At 40.1% G+C, this 20,697-nt stretch overlaps 1 protein-coding gene across 5 annotated transcripts in view; it reads right to left on the bottom strand.

The window, feature by feature from the left end:
* The window catches only part of RBPJ (recombination signal binding protein for immunoglobulin kappa J region), a 153,763-nt gene that overhangs the window by 105,465 nt on the left and 27,601 nt on the right, over positions 1–20,697 (bottom strand). The window contains exon 1 of one of the 5 annotated variants that reach the window (XM_040588016.1): positions 5,946–5,964. The exons of the other annotated variants lie outside the window; for them this stretch is intronic. The gene's annotated coding sequence lies outside the window, so the exon portion shown is untranslated. Of the gene's footprint in view, positions 1–5,945; positions 5,965–20,697 lie in introns of those variants that run through there. 5 annotated transcript variants of the gene reach the window in all.

Genomic DNA, 20,697 nt, shown 5'->3' on the forward strand with positions numbered 1-20,697 from the left:
CATTTTGCACTCATTAGCAAAGATGCTATTCCATTTAAGTCAGTTGGGGCTTCTCTGGTATATTTTAGAACAGAACTGGAGCCAAGATATGTATCTTACTCAGTTCATTAGACTCTCCAGTGCTGTAGATTAAATAAGCAAGTATGTCACTAAATCTGTTCAGCATTAAAATGATACAAAATGTATTTTTCTTCTTCCAGCTAAATACTTTTCTTCAAATCTGAACCAGATGGAAACACAGTGAGTTATCTGCGATGAGCTCATCTGGTCTTCTGAGTGGAATGTCCGACATTTGGTCACACATCTTGAGATGTGAGTTAGGGTCTGAATGGGGAAACTTTTATCATCTTATGTTTACTCTTGTGAATAGGCTCATTAGCTTCAATGGACAACAAGTAAAATAAATGACACGCACACACAGAGCAAGACCGTGCAGGATATGTTTCTGTATAAATTCTCTCAAATGTACTTCACCTTCCCAAAGACAATTGACCCACAGAAGTCCAGCAAGCAAGGTAACTGGAAACTCAGCATCAAAATTAGTTAAGAAATCTGGAGCAGCTCTTTTATTCTGCCTTCCATTAAACCTGCTTTTGTTATGTTTATTTGGCAGACTAATATTTCTGTGGGCACACTGACTTGTAAGTCTTTTATGAAACCAAGCATACTGTTGTCATTTGACTAATTTAAAAAAAAAAACAAACCAGGCATCAAAATTATTTCTTTTTATAGTTATGGAAAAATTGTGAGGGGGGTTTACAAATCTAAACTGGCAGGTATTAAATCCCCTTGTTTACAAGATTAAAAACAAAGAGTTCCAATGAGGACTTGCTCCCACATGGCAATGCTACGTTTCAGCTGTAGGGTCATCTTCTGTTGTCAGGTACACCGAATGCTGCAGTGAAACTGCTCTTGCGTGAAGAAGTACCTGTCCTTTATTAGCACAATCAGGCTAATCTTGCCTCACTGAATTCAGGGGAGCTTTGCCATTGCCTTCACTAAGGCTAGAATTTTACCTTTACTCAAGAGTTGGAATATGAAATGGACTGAGCTCCCACATCTTCGGAAAAGTAAATGAGACCTGAAAGTGCTTAGTGCCTTGTCTACATTATGCACATCCAGTTTTTAGGCAGTCTGGTGATCGCTGCTTAAGGCTAATTTACCAGGCTTCCTGATAAGATAAATTAGCATAGGTGGATCTCCTTTCCGTGAGAATTAAGCTGCTTCTAATAGTTAGACTGAACAGGTTTGGTTCTTTACACTGCATTGATCTGGGGCCAGCATACTTTTAATGTGTAACTTCCCTCACTCCCATGAGCAAGCTGGAAGAGTCTGTTCTGTGGCAATGAAGAACAGAAAACTTGTATATTTGAGAGAGCTTTAGCACCCATCCTGCCTGAAAGTTTCTCCAAACAACTATAGGTTTTTGTCATTGGGGCTTTTTTTTTTTTGTTTTCTTGTTTTCGGTTATTTTTAAACACCTCTTCTTGCAGTCCTAGAATCAGGACTCACTCAGGACATCACAGAACATCAAACATCAGAGAAATTAAAACAAAAAGACTTCTATCAGAATGGCCCGACTTTATTCCTCCTATAACTCCACTGCAGTTCAGTAAGTATTTGTTATTTGTTATTTCCCTCTTTTGGAAGGAAGACAGTGAAAACAGCTATCTTTAAACAAAATTCAGGCTCATAAGACAGCTTTCTATCCTGAAGAATTCAGAGCTTTTGCAGTTTGTTTTTTTAATCAAAATCAGAGACACAAGATCTGATTTGTATTGGCTAAATTCCAATTTATTCTTCTTGCCTAATGTTTCCTCCTGGCTGGCCCTGCATCTTCAGCTGTGTGTAGCCAAGAGGAATCACCAGGCATAGAGACGTTAGTGGAATTTAAACTGACTGCATCTGGGCCTTGGTGCCTTCATTTTGTGACTTTCTTATTTGATATCCCTGAAATGTTTGACAGAGGCTTAAGAGCCCGTGGACCAAGATCTAGATTATTACTTGAACAGCAAAAGATGAGACAGAGTATTCTGAAACATAAATGAATTTGCACATGAACTCAAAGCTGAATTAATCCGGCAGAAATGTCTCTGTAGAACTTAATGGACACCAGAAAGAATGAAAAATAGTGGGATTCAAAAAATAAAATAAAATCATACTTACTGGAGCTGTGGACATTCTCAGGATAATTAGTTACATATGTTTTGGTTGTGCCCTAGGGTAAAATAAGTTCTGGGATGAGGTAATAAATAAATTAAATGTGGTTTTGGAAATAGTTATCCCTAACTATCCAAAATGTCCATTGCTAGAAGAATTTGGATGCAGCCGACTTTGGAAATCTGAAAGGACCACAGAAACAATTTTTATAAGAGCAACAATACTGCAAAGAAGACACCACAAAAACTGAAGTCAGCACAATCTTGAATGCTGCTGATTGATGCACTGAGTTAATCTAATTGATACATTTTGGAAAGATTTGTTTGAATAAGCTAGGTAATTTGGAAGTGAGGTATATAATAATGTACCCCCACATAAAGTCATCAATTATCATAGCACCAACTGAAATACTAGCTGCATCTTTTGTTCACATGGATGAATTCTATAAATACTGAATTGCTTTCCACTGCCAACAGCCCCCCCCCCTTTTTTTTTTCTTTTTCATTTTTTAGAGTGGAAAATGTGAATACAGCTTAGCTTCACTTATCATGTCATATGTTCACTTACTGCTGTTATTCAGCCTTGTTTGCAGTACCTCTAGAGCAAACATTTTTAACTATTATGGTTCAGATCCAGATTAGATTCTGTCCTGCCCCTGTGATGAAATGTAGAACCTGCTTGGCCCAGCCACTCTAAAAAGACAGATTTTAAATCCTTGACTAATCACTAGGCTTGTACTTAGTGCTAATTTCCATTTTCAGTGGAAAAAGAGAAATTTCAAGGATTTCACAACAATCTGGGGCTTTATTTGGTCTTGTAGGGGCAGGGAGCTATCAGTGAATTTACCCAAGTCTCCTGAGGTTTTGGTTAATTGTGTAATTTCCTTCTTACAATATGGCTGATTAGCCTCACAAGTTGTTCATCAAATTTTCCAGAGGACTTCATAGAGTTCTCACCATTTTAGTTGTATTCTTGGGCTGGACAAAAAATATTAATAGTTAATCTACAGGATCAAGCTCATTTCTACGTGTCTTTGCTATAAAGTCAGCTATTTAGTTGTTTGACTCCATTTTAGCTCTTCTCATTCCTCCTCCGTTAGATGTAGGACAGTTCCGGACTGGCAACTCCATAAGAAGAGCCTCCAAAAAAAAAGGATTCTCTCAGTGGGAAATGGGAATCAGCAAGTCCTGAATCTGGTGTATGTTCCCAGTGCCTCTTTAGCAGTTTATTAAACAAATGTACAAATCAAGGTGAGGCCATCTTACCACTCCCTGCCCCTTTGTGCCAGTTGAAGCCTCGGCCCAGTCAGAGATAACGGAAAATTCAGATTACTCCAACACCCAGAGGATTGTACTTAAAGACTAGACTTTAGTCTCTTCTTAGTCAGGAGTTCCCTAGTCTTTGAATCAGTGAATTTTAGCTAAAAGATCAAAACAATAATTAACTTCCAATTCTGCCTTGCTGTTCTTCCACTTATTCCATTTGGAATAAAAGTGTAGAAGTTTTTAATTTCTCTTTTTAACTTCGAATAAAATACAGGGATGCTAACATTTTATACCTTTAAACTATTGTCAAGTCCTAAGGAGTAAAAGGAGAACCCAGAAATCCCCTGAAAAAAAAATTAAAGTTTTGGAATGTTATAAACTGGTTTTTCTCATCCTGAAAAATTCAAAACAACTACAAGACTGAAAAAAAAATAATAATGGTTTAAATCATTGTCTTAAAGGAATGATTTCCAGAACCTTACAGCTAGTCCTATCAAGGACATAGATCTTCAGATTGCCACTGCCTTATCTCCTACATCTGAATGTTCCTTCTTTCCCCATTATGCTGCTCTTTAAGACACAGCCATGCATCTTGTTCTTAGAAATCCACGAGTAAAATTATGCATGGCCACCAACTGCCCATCACAAGAAGTCATAGGACAACATCAGTTCCATTTTCACCATTTGGCATATATTTACATTTTAAAAAGAAAATTCAAAAAGCACTAAATCTACCAAGTTTTCCATACCTGATAAATACCTGAAAATAGTGCAAGTTCATCACTGGCCAGCAATGGATCTAGTATTTTAGTCTACCTTATGCCTTAGGTGACTATCAGCAGAAGAATTTTTCAGATGGACAATGGCCAGGTCTTCAGTCCTCTGCCTTTAATACAGTCACTTGCTTTAGGGAAGAAGCTTTGAACATCTACCTTATGAAGTCAGCAAAAATTTAGCCTCATTTCAGCATCTGTATATACCTATACAAGGCCACTAACAGAATCCAGCTGAAGTATTTTGCTCCAGAGTCAGGTCCTCTCTCATCTGGGTAACTCACATGAAAGCGGGAACCTCTCTTCTTTATAAGTAAACAGAGATATCTAAGAAATGAAGTATCCAAGCAGCATAAAAAATCAAGTATTTAACCGAAATCTTGAAAGCAAGTAACTACAGGCAAAAGATATCATGGAAATTCTCAACACAAATACGCGGCCATCAAAATAACAAAAGAAGAGATTATTATTGCTCTACAAGACTAGCAGAGGTAGACAAAAGACCTGTGTTTCAAATAAGGAGTTTAATCAGTCTTTGCTTGGCTACTTACCTCATCTGAAAACTGTTTCAGCTGTGGTAAGCTTTTACTTCAGACTGACTAACTACCCACAGCTTCTCCCCTCTTCTTGTCATGAGATCAAACACTACAATTTTACTTTGCATTATTTACCAAGGTTAGTCAAACCTCATGAACACACATACACAAAAGAACATATTGCTGATGCTAATTAGCAACAACTGATAGGAACACCCTCACAGATTAAGAACCCAGTGTTGAATCTTTTCTTAAAACAGGTTTTTCTAGAACTTCCTTTAGAATACAGGTTACAGCTGGAAAATATTGTTCACTTTATTAAAATTATTATTACTATTACCAGAGCTTCCAATGCAAATCTGATAGTTTGCAAGTTCTAGTTTCGTTTCCCTGGTGCCTGTGTAGCAAACACTTTATTAATCAGCTTTCTAGAAAAGCTTGAAAGGAACAGGGACTCCCCCAGCACTGCCTCTGAGCAACAGCATAACATAGAAAAGTTGTTCCAAGACTCAAATTCTTTCTCCAACCTTGCTTACTGGACACCCATGCAATCATGCTGTTAATCCTTTAAGCACTGACTATTATTTGCTTATTTGGTATTTGTTCCATGCACCTCCTAATTACTTCTCTTGCAATGTCTCTTTGCTGACAGACTCACTTTTCAAGCTCCCTAAGCCTCTGATCGTTTCTCCTTTTTTCACTGGTCCCCTATTCCTATATATTCAAGTACCCACGGTAAGAATTCTGCAAGCAGGTAACTAATGAATCAAAGAGGAAGAAACTGCCCACTTAAGGTCATTCCAATTGAATGCCTCACTGCTGAGTTCCTCAGCTTTTTCTTCTAGATGTGAAATTGTTTGGGGTGATTAATGGATTTTTAAAATCAATATGAATATTCACTTTGAGCGTGAAAGCTAATACAGGATGCTTGTGCAAGCACCTTAAACCTAATTTACGTGGACCATCATCTTACTGGGGAGAATATGAGGTGTTTATTAACACAGCCAGAAATTCTGAATAAAAAGCTGTGTTCATTTTCTGTTAGGAAGGTTCCGTCCAGAAGATCTTCTGATGCATTTGTCCAGAATCAGGCTTACAGTAATACTCATACCTAAATCCACATCCCACTAAATACCCTCAAAATGACCTTTATCTGAAAGTAGTATTAAGAAAATTCATCATATTCAAAGGAGAACAGGGACTGCGCCTACCTCAGAAGGCTGCAGATCAGTGGGTGATCAGAAATACTGCTGGTTGACTCTCCTGTTCCTGTGCTCTTCCCAGGCTGCCTGAAGTTGATCACTGTTCCTAGTGGATTTTCCTCCAAAGGTAATGGGCCTTAGCCAGTCCCTGAGAAAGCTGAATACCCTCTGCCCGTGACCTCCCAGCAAAGTACGTAAGCAAAAGAAAAACTGGGGAGAAAACAAACAATGATGGGGGGCAACAAATGAAAGAAGGGGAGAGACTTTACGGTCATAGGTTAGAAATGAAAAAACAGTATTTGGAGTTGGAAGGAGACAACAGAGGACCCTTCCAAGGGTCCCTGAAACCAACCAAGGAGCTGGTGGATGTTCTGCAGCAGTGCTCTGCCCGAAGACATGACAGATGAGAGAATGAAAATAGACTCAGGTCCCTGGCATCCCCATCAGGTATCCCCTCCTGAGGCTGTGACAGAGCAGCTGAAGCACAGCAGAGGAGGCTGATGGTGAGGTATCCTACAACCTGGTGGTCTTGGGTTGAGGCATATAAATAAAAAGTCAGGGTGAAAACTGAAACAAAAACATGATTAAGAGGTTTTGGAGGAGCCTTAAGAGGGACTGCCATGTGGTAAACTCAATACACCTGTACACTGTGGTCTTCCAGTTGCCACAGAAAGGACATGTGTCAAGGGACCCACACAAGCTGCGAAGTAGCCCATGTCATTATTATAGAAGCACTTCCACATAATATCAGATAGATGTTAAATCTAAAAAAGTTGTGTGAGCAACTATATTTTCTCAACTGAATTTACACAATTTGTCCAAAGCCACTGAAAAATCACCTTTTAATAGCAGTCACCATCTATGATCAATCAGGATATTTCTGAAACATATTCAAGGGTGTTTCAGAAATATGAGGTATTGTGGGTGGAGGTAATCTGGACTCTGTGCATAAGTGAACAGTCACAAAACACATTAACCATAGTTGGTGACTAGCGTTAGGTTAGAGTTAAGCAGTTTTCTACAGGCTTGCACTTTACAGTGGTAGGAGGGAAGTAATCTTAATCACATAAGTAGAACAAGTACCATTCATTCACCTCTTGCCATAATAATATGTCAATATCTGTAGATCTTGCTCCAAAATTCTGTGTTCTGAGCAGCAGCAACTTGCAGTAGCGCAACTGGTAGAACTTAAGTAAACTAGGATTCATAACTACTAGATATGGGGCTATGCATTGTACCATTCATAATATATTAGAAGTTAATGATCATCTTGATTTTTTTTACAGTATTGAATGTAGGGCTTTAGCACAACTCTTTTTTGGCAGAGAGCTGCTGGTGTAGTTGCACCACCAGACTGGCATTCAAAAGATGTAGGCTTAGCCACATGTTTCCTGTGTGACTTTGTAGAAATTGCTTAATCTCTGTTTCTCAACTCCTCATCCATGAAACAGAATTATTTCCTTCTGCCACAGGAATGTTTATTAAAACATATGTATTAATGAGCAGGTACAATGGTGACACAAACTATAAAATGGCACTTAGGAAAATGTTAGTATTAATTGAACCTGACAGTGAAAGCTCTCTGTATTCATACCTGTAATTTATTCCTAACTTCATCCCACTCTACAGTTTCTGCAGGCTTTTGCTAATACTCCAGTGGTAAACTTTTTATGTTTCTGCTTAATTCCCTAGAGAACACTGCAAAAATAGTGTTTATCTAGATAGTATTCTATCAGGATAATGTTTTTGCTATTTCTTCCAACATGTTGTGGTTAAAATACATGAAACATATTCAAAGTAGAGGATCATCAAACACTATTTACAAGAGAAATGAAGTATCATAGGAGGAAATAATCCCACAAAAAATTATCTCCTTCAACAATCTTTGCCAGTGGTAAAAGTATCGTTGAAAATTTGTCCAATGTGAAATTCAGATATGTTAGAGATTAAACTGAAGGTCATTTGATAAGCAGAAAACAAGTAAATAGATTATAGCAATGGGGCCTTTGATTATAACAATTAGATAGCAACTTGATTTAAAAATGCTTTGGTTACACCTTGAATATATTGGATCAACTCTTTTCATGGTGGGTAAGGAAAATGGAGAGGCAAAGAGTGCAGGATGATGTAAGATTGCACAATTGCTCCACGTGGAGTGAATCTGCTCTAGCACTGAGGAACCGTTTGAGGAAGCTGGGAAAAGGAGAAGGGTGTGGCTGGTGAAACCATGTCTCTCAGAGCCATAACCACACGTTTAAAATAGTATTGAAAAAATATGCTCCGGACCATCTTTGTTGGTTTTGAGTGCAGTAAGCTTTCTACATAACTTTAAAACAAGCATGCATACAGAAGGAGAAATAGGAGCCATCAGTGGCATAAAGTTTGTCCTTAACTTCCACACTCCTCTCAGTTCTAGGCAAGAAGGACCTTCCAAAGCCAAGACTCCACGTAGTTATTGTCTAACAGATCCTCTCTAGTGATGCACAGAGACATAGAAAATGAAAGAACAGAAAAACAAGGGAAAATACTCATCCATAACAAAAAGAAACGTGTGGGCTTATGCATCATGAGTATAGGTAGGTCACAGTCAGCAGGAACATAGTATTCTGGTAAAATAAGTTTCCACTTTATTTTTATTGAAGAAAAATCTCAGGACAAGAGATTTTTCAGCACTAAAGAAATAAAGCAAACCATGCAACTAAAAGCGGTAGCTTTTCTAAAGGTCTGCTTCTAACCAGTTATTTAAAGGGAGGGGAAGTAGACATGGAACTGCCACAATCACAGCTACCCTCTGAATCTGAGAAAATGCTTGAAGGGACAGTAGAATGACAGAATGAAAACAAAAGAGATCCTCAGAGTGATCCATCTCAAAATAGGTCAAAAGGCCCTTATGTCACTTAATTTCTAGCTCCTATTTCAAAATGGTTCAGAAGGCCCTTTCCAGAGGGCAGCAGTCCTGCATCTAACAGGCTGAGTCTGTTCTAAGTAGCCATGCAAGAAACTTCTTTTCTACTTCCGTATCTGCTGCTTTTTTTGTTTTGATTGACACTCAGAGGTGATACCAAGTCACGTACCCTGACATGACACTGGGATTTGAGGTTCTAATTGTATGGAGTCAGTGCAGTTTTTTGATCAGTTATTAAAATAAATGGAGTCCTGAACAAACAGGTACAAGACAGCACATCAAACAACTAGAAAAAATATTTTCATGCTTTTCTCACTGTTGTAGATCTTTCTATATTGGATATGGTATTTACATCCTTAAAATTGCTAGGAGAGGGCCTGCCTGAGTCCTCTCACTGAGGTCTCACAGACTATCGCTCATCTAAATTCTGGACTGGACTCATCTGCCTTATGGCAGATATTTGCACTCTCCTAAATGCTGGCTCAGGGTCATATAAGCAGGTCATTCCCTGAAAAGCTGCTGTTTTTTCAAGGTCTGTAAAGGAAAAATTAAAAGAGTCACAGAATGGTTGAACCTGGAAGGGATCTCCAGAGGTTATGTGGGTCAACACCCCTGCTCAAGCAGGGCCACCTAGGGCCAGTTGCCCAGAACCTTGTCCAGGTGGCTTTTGGACATCTCCAAGGATGGAGACTCCACCACCATTCTGGACAACCTCTTCCAGTGCTTGGTCACCCTCACAGTGAAACATTGTGACATTCAGACATTCAGAGGGTTTGTCATTGTTCATGCCTATTGCCTCTAGTGCTGTCAGTAGGTAGCACTGAAAAGCCTGGCTTCATCCTTCTTGCACTTTCCCTCCAGATATTTATATACATTGATGAGATCCCCCTGTAGCCTTCTTCAGGCTGAACAGTCCCAGCTCTCTCAGCCTTTCCTCACAGGAGCAATGCCCCTGTCCCTTCATCAAATTCACAGTCCTTCACTGGACTCTCTCCAGCAGAGGTTTTAAAATAAACCTTATAATCAGCCGAGCTGAGGAAGGACTGTTTATTTCTTACTTTCCAAGAAAGAAACTTTGGCCAACACCAGCCTTGTCTAAGAAAGTGTCATAACTTTGTTCGTATAACATTCAGCATTCTCTCAATCTCCTGCCTTCCGCTTTGCACACGCTGGGATCTTTTGTAGAGAAAAAATGAGCTAATTTCAGAGCTGAATGGACTATATTGTGATCAGATAAGCTTTTCTGAACTTTGAAATATTATGACAAACTTAATTTGGCTAGCTGACCTTGCTTTTATCTGAGGCGCTTGGCATCCCCTGCAGCAGCAGAAGTAGGTCCCAGTTTGGCCATCCTGTGCAGGGGTGGCTTGTGACGTGTGCCTGCTGCGCCATGCTGGGGCACACACGTGGAGAGGCACCTTCCCACCCTGCCCTTCCCACCTGTGGCACCAACACCTGCGGCTCTGCAACTCACTGCCCAGGGCTCACAGGCACCATAAGGGTGCAGCTGTTTGAGATCGGCTCTGTTGTCAGACACCCACTCCCTTTCACCCCTGGGGAAAAGGTAGCAGGTCAGGTCCTGCCTCTTCCCCTGACTGTCCTGGGCCACATCTGTACAACACCGTGAGGAAGAGTGCAGCACACCCCAGGTGAGAGTCCAGCAAGTGGGCAGGACCGGGTCTGGGCAGTTACTACCTCGGATCCCCAAAGCCATTCTGCTGCATTAGTACACTGTTGGGTCAAAGCTATTAAGCACAGGTTTCAGTTGGAGATGTGAAAGACTGTGTTAAGCTGCTGGAAAAAATGTAAAATCTCCTTCACGTGAGATTTATAATGACAAGTTAAAAATGACCTGTCAGGGTGGTGTATGGATACCTGATCCTGCATCGGTGCTGGGCAGTTTCAGGTCCAAGTTTTCTTCCACCCTACCATTTCTACAATACCTAGCAAAGAGCTTCCTTTCTCCACTGGAAATCAGTTCCCAGGTTGAAATTTTCCAGCCACAAATTCCTTACTGCACAGCCATGCATTAGATCAGTTGAACCTGAATAAAATCACTTCCAGCACTAGAGCTTCTAGTTACTTCTGGCTCTCTCATATGGGCAGCACATAAGGATAGCATCATGCCCCCAGGCTCATGCAGCACCCCCAGCACACCAACACCACCTCAGTGATGTTCCTTGAGCCTACACTCGTATACAGAGAATCACCTTAAAGAGACCATTTCGTCCCTCTTGCACCTGTTCCACATTTGCCTTGATTTATTGATCGCACATCGAAGTGCAGGAAGGAAATATTTTCATAATGCTTTGGAATCTTTTCATTTGTAAATTTCTATGTTTGTTGATGTGTTATTGCAGAAAATGTAGCTCTTGTTGGGGAGCTCAAAACTACTTCTTGCCTGGTAATCAGATAACAATATTGCAGGAGGGAAAATCTACCAGATGCTCCAGAACAGTTCAAAGACTGATTACAAATATTATTTTTTTTTGTTTAGATTGAGCTGACTTTACATTAATTAGAACTGCTGTTAATAAACAGGGAATGACTTTATGCTGAATGTTGCTGCCAGTTACTTCATTTAACTGTGTTCACAGTGAGAATATTAAAAAAAGATCTTATGGGAATTGTTACATTCCCTCACTGTGAAAGGATTTCTTCTTGTTTATCTTATATATTCTTACTGCCAGGTCAGGCATTCAGCTTTTTAAAAGTTCCCTGTCACTTTCTTGGCCTGACACTGTGAATTCTGAACCACTGCTACCACCTTATTAACCAAAATGTGTACATAGTCTGCCATTCACATCTCTAGAATGCTGCCTTTTTATTGATTAACTGTAATATTACAGTTACTACTACGATACTATCGCAGTAGTCCCAGTGTACAGTAACTTGATAGTAACATCTCTGATATGCAAATATAAATAAACAGTGCAGCCTAAAGTGGTTACAGCACTTCCCTGTGATCCCCTGGTTAAAGCCCAGACCCTAGGGCAATGTTATCTGTGTCCTCACACTCATATCTGCTCTGCTGTCTTGGGCCTGCCTTCAAACACCTGCGTCCTTCAGCTTCATCATTTGTGAAACAGAGACAATGACACCTTTGTAGACCTTCTTTATAATGTTTGTGAAAAGCTTTGAAATACTGGGTTTAAAAGATGCTAGCAGAACCCAAAATAAAGTTAGGATCTTCATTTGTTTTATTGGGTCTTACCTAGAATCCATGTGATCAGCAGGTCCAACTCTAAATGACCTGCTGACAGGGAAAGAAAAATCCCAGCCTGTAGGCATGACAAAAGATCAAAACCAAAAGATGTCTAAAACAGGCTTGCCACCCAGAAACAACCAGGCTTTTGTTTAGGTGTCCCATAGATCTGCTAGACTTGTGCCCCGGGTAGCTGGACACAGGGAAACCTGAGTCCACCCTGTCCATACTCCACAACCTGGCCAGCTGTGAGCCAGCTGTGGTCTGCAAGCCAGGTAACCATGTCAAAGCTGAGATACCCTATGGTAGCACAGGTCAGGGCTTTTGGTTCAGAGCTTGGCCGTATTCGGTTAGCTCAAAGGACTCTTGCACAGTCTACACCAGCAAAAATACACCTGGCCATATTCATTATATTCCCCAACTCCAGAAAGGTACGGTTATTGTTAAACCTCTCACTCTAATAATTTTTTATCTCACAAATATTAAGCCCCTATTTACCACTGTTCACAAGCTCACTTCTCCACAGTCCTTGTTCTTTAGGAAAGGGAATTACAAGTCGTTGCACCAGAAGGGACTCATGGATTCTCAAAAGAGCAGACAAAAATGCATTTTGCCTCCCTGTGGATGAGAGATCACACTCTTTCTGCCATTGGAGAGGAGGGCAAAAGGCAAAGTAAGACAAAGACTGAGGGGAGAGCCCTCATTACTCATCCTGCTTTTGGAAGAGGCCCTAAGTTCAACAGCTCCTTCCCTCCTGCCCATCCCTGCCAAAGACCACAGTGGCAAGCCAAGGAGCAGGACCTCCAACAGACCAAGCAAGCTGCAGAGCCTTTTTGCTGCTATTAGACATCTTCCACCCTTGATACAATGCTCTGCTTTGCCTACGCCAGCAGCTGGCCCCAGCTGAAGCCCACCTCTACAAACAGCACTGTCCATCCCCAGTGCCCCCCCAGCTCGTCGTAAGCGTGGGCCCTGGGGCACTGGCAGCCATGGCTGTGGGAGCACAGGAGCTGCTCTTGCCCTTGTGGTCTGAACCTTTGTCTCTGACAGGACTTTATGCCAGCTTCATCTGAGAAGGGCTTTAGAAAATCTGTGCAAGCAATTAGGGGATGAACCGCCTCCAAGGAAACTTTCTCTCTAACCCTTATTAGTAGTTAGAGGTTGGCCGCAAAGCAAGTAGCTTTACATTCTCAGACTTGCAGACACCATTATGATGGATGCCCCGACAGGAGCCAATTCAAAACAGATACACGGCACTTTGCTCGGTAACGTGGGCGCACTGGTTTGCGTAAGGTACTAGCACTGCAACTCCATACTGGATTGACGTGGCTTTATCTTTTCTAAGCACTGGTCTTTAAGAGATTAAAAAGGACTTTTTTTAATCTAAAGCCAAAATAACTTGATTTTGATAAGACTTCAAATTGCCCTGAAGCCAAAACCAGACAACCTATGAACGTTTAAAAATGAAACGTTATGAAAAGTCATTTATTTTTAGGGGGTTTGAAAATATTGACAACTTATGCGGTGGTGTAGCAATGCTGTCTCACAGGACATTGAATGTTGTACAATAACTTCAATATTCTACAAGCTGATTCTCATGTTTTAATTTACATATGGACAGCTGTGTCTTAGTCAAGGCAGAAAGTCTTATTTTATGGATTGGGAGGTCTTCCATTTGTACTGTGACACATTTTACAGAATATTTCAACAGAATTTCCATTCCACAGGAAGTTTCAGACTGTTTTCATTCTGAAGGAGAGCAATTTGCAAAGTGATAATATTTTCCATGACATGGAAATCCCAGCTTTTAACTCATTCCTGCACAAAAGCAAGGAACCATGTGGGTGACTCCTTCCATCTCACTCCCAGCTTCAGTGCCAATCCTGTCACTTCCTGCATTACTTACTGTTACTTTTCAACTCAGAATTTACGTTTCCAAGGTTAGCAGGTATGATTCTGAGTACAGAGGCAGGAAGAAGATTTCATTAAGTGAGCATGCCATTTTTTCAGAGGTGTCGCTCTTCAGATCAGAGTCACATTCTAAAGCCACTACATCACAGCCCCAGATTAAATATATACTGTGTGTGACCAAGCCCTGTATTTCCCAGGTCATAAGAGTTATTATGACCTGGTCTTAAAGGGATTTTGGTCATGAGTTGTGCAACTATTTTTCAGATCCTTTTATTTGCATGAGCATCTTCATCTGTAATCATATATGCACCATATGCAAAGTCCTGTTTGCAATTCACATAAATTATTAATTCACAGCTTAAGCTGCACATTTCCTCTATTAGTCACATTTCTTAGAGGCTTCTCATTACTGCAGCATATGGAAGTTCTCTTTCCCTATGGTGCTCTGCCGTGATTAATTGTGGGAATCAAAAGGTAGAAGGCATAATTTAGGACCAAACTCAACATAGAAATTTCCCTACCACAAACCTCAAGCAAGCAGTAGTGTTACTGAAAGTTTATATTATGGCAAGCTTTTTCAGTGTTTGAAGACAATGTATTTTCAGTTTGTCCAATACCAAATGGACAACAGGAGTCTGAGAACTGTTCGTAGGGATTAATGACTAGCTGGGAGGAGCTGATGGCTGAAACACAGTTGAAGGCTATTAATCGCGGACAGTCATTAATTCTCAGGCAACACCCAGTGTCAGAGTTGTTACTCTTATAAGCTGTTGTTTAAAATCATGTGTATGAATGTTTTTAGGGTTAGGTAGTTATAGTCAGCACGTATGGGGCATTTCTAGAAAATTAATGCTTTGTATGTTAGGCAGATTGCTTATGTCAGCTCTCTCCATGGCTCTCATTTGTTAATATAAATTGTTTTGTATGATGGATTGTGGTTTATGTTCTTTCTTATACACTCCCAGTACAGGACATTTAAGTCACATCTATCGATTTTTCCACAGATTTTCCCTGTCTGTTTCTGTGGATGCATTCCCCTGCTTTTTAAGACAGTGTATTGCGGAAGACAAACTCCTTGTTGATAAATCTGACATGACTTGTAAAAACCCAAAGGAAGAATTTTAGGTAAATCACAAATGAAAGGGAAAACCTCCCAGGGTATTGCAGGTTATGTGAGTATTCAAGAAGAGGACAAAGAGTAAACTGTGGCAACAGCCATACTGGCAAGGCATTTTTAAGTCAATTGCAAACATGCAGACACATGCCTATTGGACACGCTGCAAACTTCTCCAAGATGGGTACAGGACTGGTAAAAAAGTGCAAGTTCAGAGAACTATGAGAAACTCAGGAACATGACACAGGCATATGAACCTTGAAATGATAACCTGGATCTGGTTTTATGGGTTGTATGAAATGAAGATGTAGTTTCAGTTCCATTCTCAACGCATCACATAAGTCATCATCAGAGGAGATGTTAATATGACTTCCTTGTTGGGGAAGCCAAGACATAAAGGACTATAGAAAATGAAGCTTCCTTTTCCTATTAGAGTTGTTTTCTCTGGTTTGAGTTGGAAAGGTATTGGAAGTGAAATACAAAAAATATTCCTGTCCTATGTATGTATCCCAGGTGTCTCAGCATGCCTAGTTAACACCTTTCACAAGTGCAATATCCATTTTTAATGGTCATTTTAAGGAAAGAAAAATCTAATGTTTTTTTGACTATAACAACTAAAGCCAGCAAGCAGACATCTAAAACAGTGAGCACATGAGCAGCTGCAGAGGTAATCCAGGCAGCCAAAAGACTAGTGCAATCCTTCTGGACCTCAAAGCCTGCCAGAGGACATCCATCCTATTCTCTACTCACTTTCAAAACCCACTTTGCCATCTTGCAGATCTGTTTATTTTCCCTACAGACCTCTAGGTTCTGATGGGTTTTCCTGAAGTAAGAAAATAAACCCCAAGTTACTGGTGGGAGGACTTAGAAGTCCTACTGAGATCAAGGTTCTGTAAGAACGTACCGGTCTCCAATATGAGCTTATTACTAATCTTGCTTCACATTGTGCTGTCTCTGAAGGCAGAGCATTTTAGAAGCATTAGATTGCTCTCTAAGGACAACTTTTATCTTAGGCACATGGAAAACAGAAGGGTCAGGGAAAGAAGTAAGGAAAGAGTTTATTTCCCAGATAAAACTGGGTACTTAAGTCACCCTTATAAAACATACAGCCATCCATGCAATTCTGAGAGTTGTATATTTCCATGATAGGGAAACTGTCTCATCTGCAGATGCAGCAGTGTATTTTATACACACCTGCTTGACTGCACAATAGCTTAGATTCTTGATCTTGCAGTGAACTCTTCATAAGCAGGTCCCTGTGCGTAGGTACTTATTTTTGATAATGTAGCCTCTAAGTCTCTATTCAGAATAGTTTTAAGGTTTCCATGAACTTTGCTCAAAAATGTGCCAAAAGACTTCCAAGTAACAAACATGCTTTTGCAATTTACTGAAACTTTCCCCTTGTGTTCCAGAGAAGCAACCTCCCCATTACTCACCAGAGAGACACATGAGCCAAGGAGGAAGGAAAGGGAATCAGCTAGTAAAAACAGGCAATTCCCTTCTTTAGTGTCTACACTTAGTCATTAAATAAAAAATAGATGCGAAATCCAAACTTTTTTTTTTTTCCAAATGGGTCATTGCCTCAGTGAAGATTGAATAGATGAGGACTAATTGTATCTTGGTTTTGTTCAGAACCTTTTGTAATCACTTGCTTTTTCAAAATAATACTGCTGCACTTCATACCATAGCAGGGGCTATTGTGCATTTGTAGTGCTCTGCATCCTTCCAAAGGAATGCATTCTCCCAAGTATATCTTTTTACACTTCTTTAAATGACTAGTGAACCATATTACCCAATAAGCAAGGGGGTTGGGGTATTTTTGCCAGATAGTAATTTTACTTGGGAAAAAAATTGAGTCAAGGCCAAGGTATAAAGTTCAGACCTAAATCAAAATCACTTTCCTCTAACGTTAGAGTGTCTTGCAGCCTGAGGTTTCCAACTGACTCTTCTTAAAAATGGACTTTTGGAAACTTGCAGTGTTGATCTTGCTTGGATTCTAGGCTTTGTTCAACTGGGACATGTAAAATTAGCTTTTACAAGCTATGTCACGTGGAAGGACAGGAGATTGTAATCTCACTTGTAACCTTAAGAATATGGCAACCAAGTAGAAGTTGAATTTTCAAAGGAAAATGTCAGTTGATACATGATGAAAAGGCAATTCCTTTTCATTTCAGACTACGATGTATTCAAGGCCCCAGCGTGATATTCAGACCTCACTTCCTGCAAGACAGTACAGTACTTAGTAACACACTGTGTAGTATGAGTCGTACGCTTGGAACTCACAAATTCCCCCTTGAAATTTTTCAAGAGTAGTCAGCGGTAAGTAGCAAAACCCAAACGCATTACTCCTTTTTCTTGAGTTATTCTCTGAAACAATTCTCCACAAGAGCACTGGAAAGATTTTTTGGGGGTACCTCCTGTATGCTTGCTACATCAAAGTGTAGAAGTCCATAAAATAATTAGTGTTACATTGTCAGGGAAGCATTCTTTCCATGCATTCTGGCCAGAGCAAATTCTGAAAGGCTTTCTGGTGCCAAAGCAGTTGAATTAAGTAAAAAAATGGATATATTTAGCCAATCCTCCAGATTTCAGTTTCTGGGTATCATTTAGCTGCAGATAAAGGTGCAGAAGGACTCACAATCATGGGTCAAGTTATTGTAAATCAGCTGAGCCCCAGGAAATACCTGGCTGTACACTTCTAATTTGGCCAAACACAGGGTGGTATGGCTGAGTTTATCCATCTCTCTTTGGAGGCAAAGCTACGTCAAATTGTCTTACATTTTCTGGGGCTAAAATCATTCACACTGGCTTTACCATGTCTCAGCTGACAGATGGTAACTTATTAAACATCAGTATGCTGGCGAAAATTGTGAGCCCACAAGATTTCTGAGGCTTTCAAAAGAAAACATTTCTAAAGTATGCTGCACAACTTCTACCTATAGTGCTAGCTACACATTCGCAAATGCTTTGCAGGTATAAGGTGCCATATTTGCAAAGCCAAGCAGACGTGGCACTTCAGCCCCTCTCTTTCTTTCCTCCTGCTCTCACAGATTATCATCCTATTGGAACAAGCAGGCCATTTGGCACAGTTATAACTGCGGTTACATAAGAAAGCCAGAAAAAAAAGCAGCTCCCACAAATCCAAACCACAGATTAAGTTCAGTTTTAGAAGATAATATGTACAGTAGTGACAATGAGAATTATGCTATAAGAAGGAACAACTTTCTGACTCCATTGCTGAAAACAATTATGTTTAAAGGCTCGTATGTAGATAATCCAAAATACAATAAAAATTGAGTATAAAAGTCAGGGTGGCATTTTCCATTCATATATTTTTCCCACACCTACAAGTCCACACTGGAGCTAAGCAAACTGGGCATTCCTTCACTAATGTAAGAGCTGTCTCTGGAAGCAGTACTAACAGTGTTCTGTGTTTATATACACAAGAAGTTGACAGAGGAAGGAAAAGGAAGAAAGGATGTAGGCTTCAGAACTAATGTGTCTTGAATTTCTTCTGGAAGAGGCGAAAAAGTGCACATATAGAGTCTTAAGAAGTCTTTGCTGGCCCAGAATACCATGTGACTCCTTTCTGAGGCACGCATATTTTAGAGGCAGATGCACAGCCACATTCCTCTGCTTGCGGGTACTGAGTAACAAGTGTTTGGAGATTTTTGATCGGTGATTATTTTTCTCACATAATTTGGGAAAGGTTTCTCATTACTACCTTGTCCAGCAGTTCGAAATGAGTCATGAAAGAACTGGTTGATTGTCAGATAAGCTGCCTACATGGGGCTCCCGAAGAATATATACTCCAGTGGAACTTGACAATCAGCTACAAGTTCTTCATGGTCTATATTTGTTTTTTAACTTTGCATTACCATCATTAATGAGGCCAAGAATGAAAATGAAAATCTGTGTGCTTTGTTAATGGGAACAAGAACAACATGGCTTTGGCTAAACTTGAATAGAACAGTAGTTGAAAATACAACTGGTGAAAAGAACAAGAACTTTCAGATGCTGTAAACTGTTACATTCACAGGCTTAACAAAGTGTCACACGTGTCTTGAAGTTCTGGCCCTATTATGTGTACTTATTTTTTAGTCCTAATGGTTGATGTAGGAAAAATGCACAGCTACCATTTTATAAAATACTTGATATAACTGGAACTGATTATGAATTATGAGAAACAGAAAAGAGTTTTGGACATTCCAGAAGTAGAGTCACAGCTCTCATTAAAACAAAACAAACCAAACCAAAACAAAAAAAACAACAACAACAAAAACCAACAGATAATGTGACCCACTCACCCAACCCTAAAGCTAAATTGTAGTATATGAAGCAGAAAAATGAATTCCGTATTATTATTACACTAACAGTTGTCTTACGTATGTTGGCAGATTGAGTGTTGGGTAAGGACTAGCCAGCCATGTCCAGGACACAATTTCTGATGTAGATTCCAAACTGCCTACACTAATATGAAGTTCATCATGGTTCAGAGATGGCTCAAGACCACTGAATCAGACAGACAGAAATCACTCTTTAAAAAGTGTAGTACAGTTACAACCAGAATAGTTACTTCACTACACAAAACAGCTCATCAAGCCAGGCAGCTTAATTAAGATGTTAGATGGAAGCCCTGGAATCTGTGAAGAATCATCAATATACTGGACTGGTAAGATCAAGTAAACCCACATAGGAAAAAATGCTCCATCTTTCAGCAGATACCGTTACCTGTTTCATCACTTCTGCGTGATCACATGCTATACCCACATGGCAAAGCTCAAGAAAAGTGGTAAAAAATCAGAGCCATAAACTATGAAACAGTTCTGTGGCTTTCTGTATCAGTAACAGTGCAGAAGAATTTTGCCTGCCAAAGAAGGAAATAGCCAGTGCCTCAGTCGGGGAGATTCACCTATCAAGCTCCTTGAAAAGTAAGAAGTTTTTCCACTCCTTGGGAAGGAAACACTATCCCCTGAAGATCTCTGCAATTGCCATCTCATTTCTGGGCAAAACCATTAAAAACACAGTAACCAGATAGTGCCAACAGCACACAACTGCCAGCTTTCTGGAGGCCTTGCAGTCAGGGTTCACATCAGGACACAGAATACAGGCTGTCTTTATTTCCACTCGGGCTACCACTAACACAGTGAAAAGCCTGATACTCCCATATACAGCCATATGCAGAGGTGCAATAAGCCAAAAAATGCTGGATACAGAAAGAGATGACCCTGCCTGTGGTATCTGCAATGTCTTGTTTGAAGCAGAGCTCAGAACGATAATGCAACTGTACCTTCTGTCCAGGCCTTCACCTGCAGGGTTGTACACGTTATCTTTCTTCTTCAATAGCTACACAAGATTGCAGGTGGATACTCCAAAGTGGCAGAGGCATAGCTGATAACACTGCAAGGACACTTACTCTCAACAGCTACAGCTATTACTATTATTGAAAAGATAGATCACCTACAGGAATACAGCTTTTTGATAAAGCATGGCTGGCTGGCTCAAGCTGAACTTGAGCAAAACTGAGTCAGTGTTGGTCACACTGGGGAAGATGCTTTGAACTGCCTGAAAATACTCCTGAAACCTTCAGAGTTGGGCTATCACAGTCATGTGGTTAACTAGGGCA

Source organism: Falco naumanni, chromosome 1, assembly GCF_017639655.2.
Source record: "Falco naumanni isolate bFalNau1 chromosome 1, bFalNau1.pat, whole genome shotgun sequence".
NCBI classification, from domain to species: domain Eukaryota; kingdom Metazoa; phylum Chordata; class Aves; order Falconiformes; family Falconidae; genus Falco; species Falco naumanni.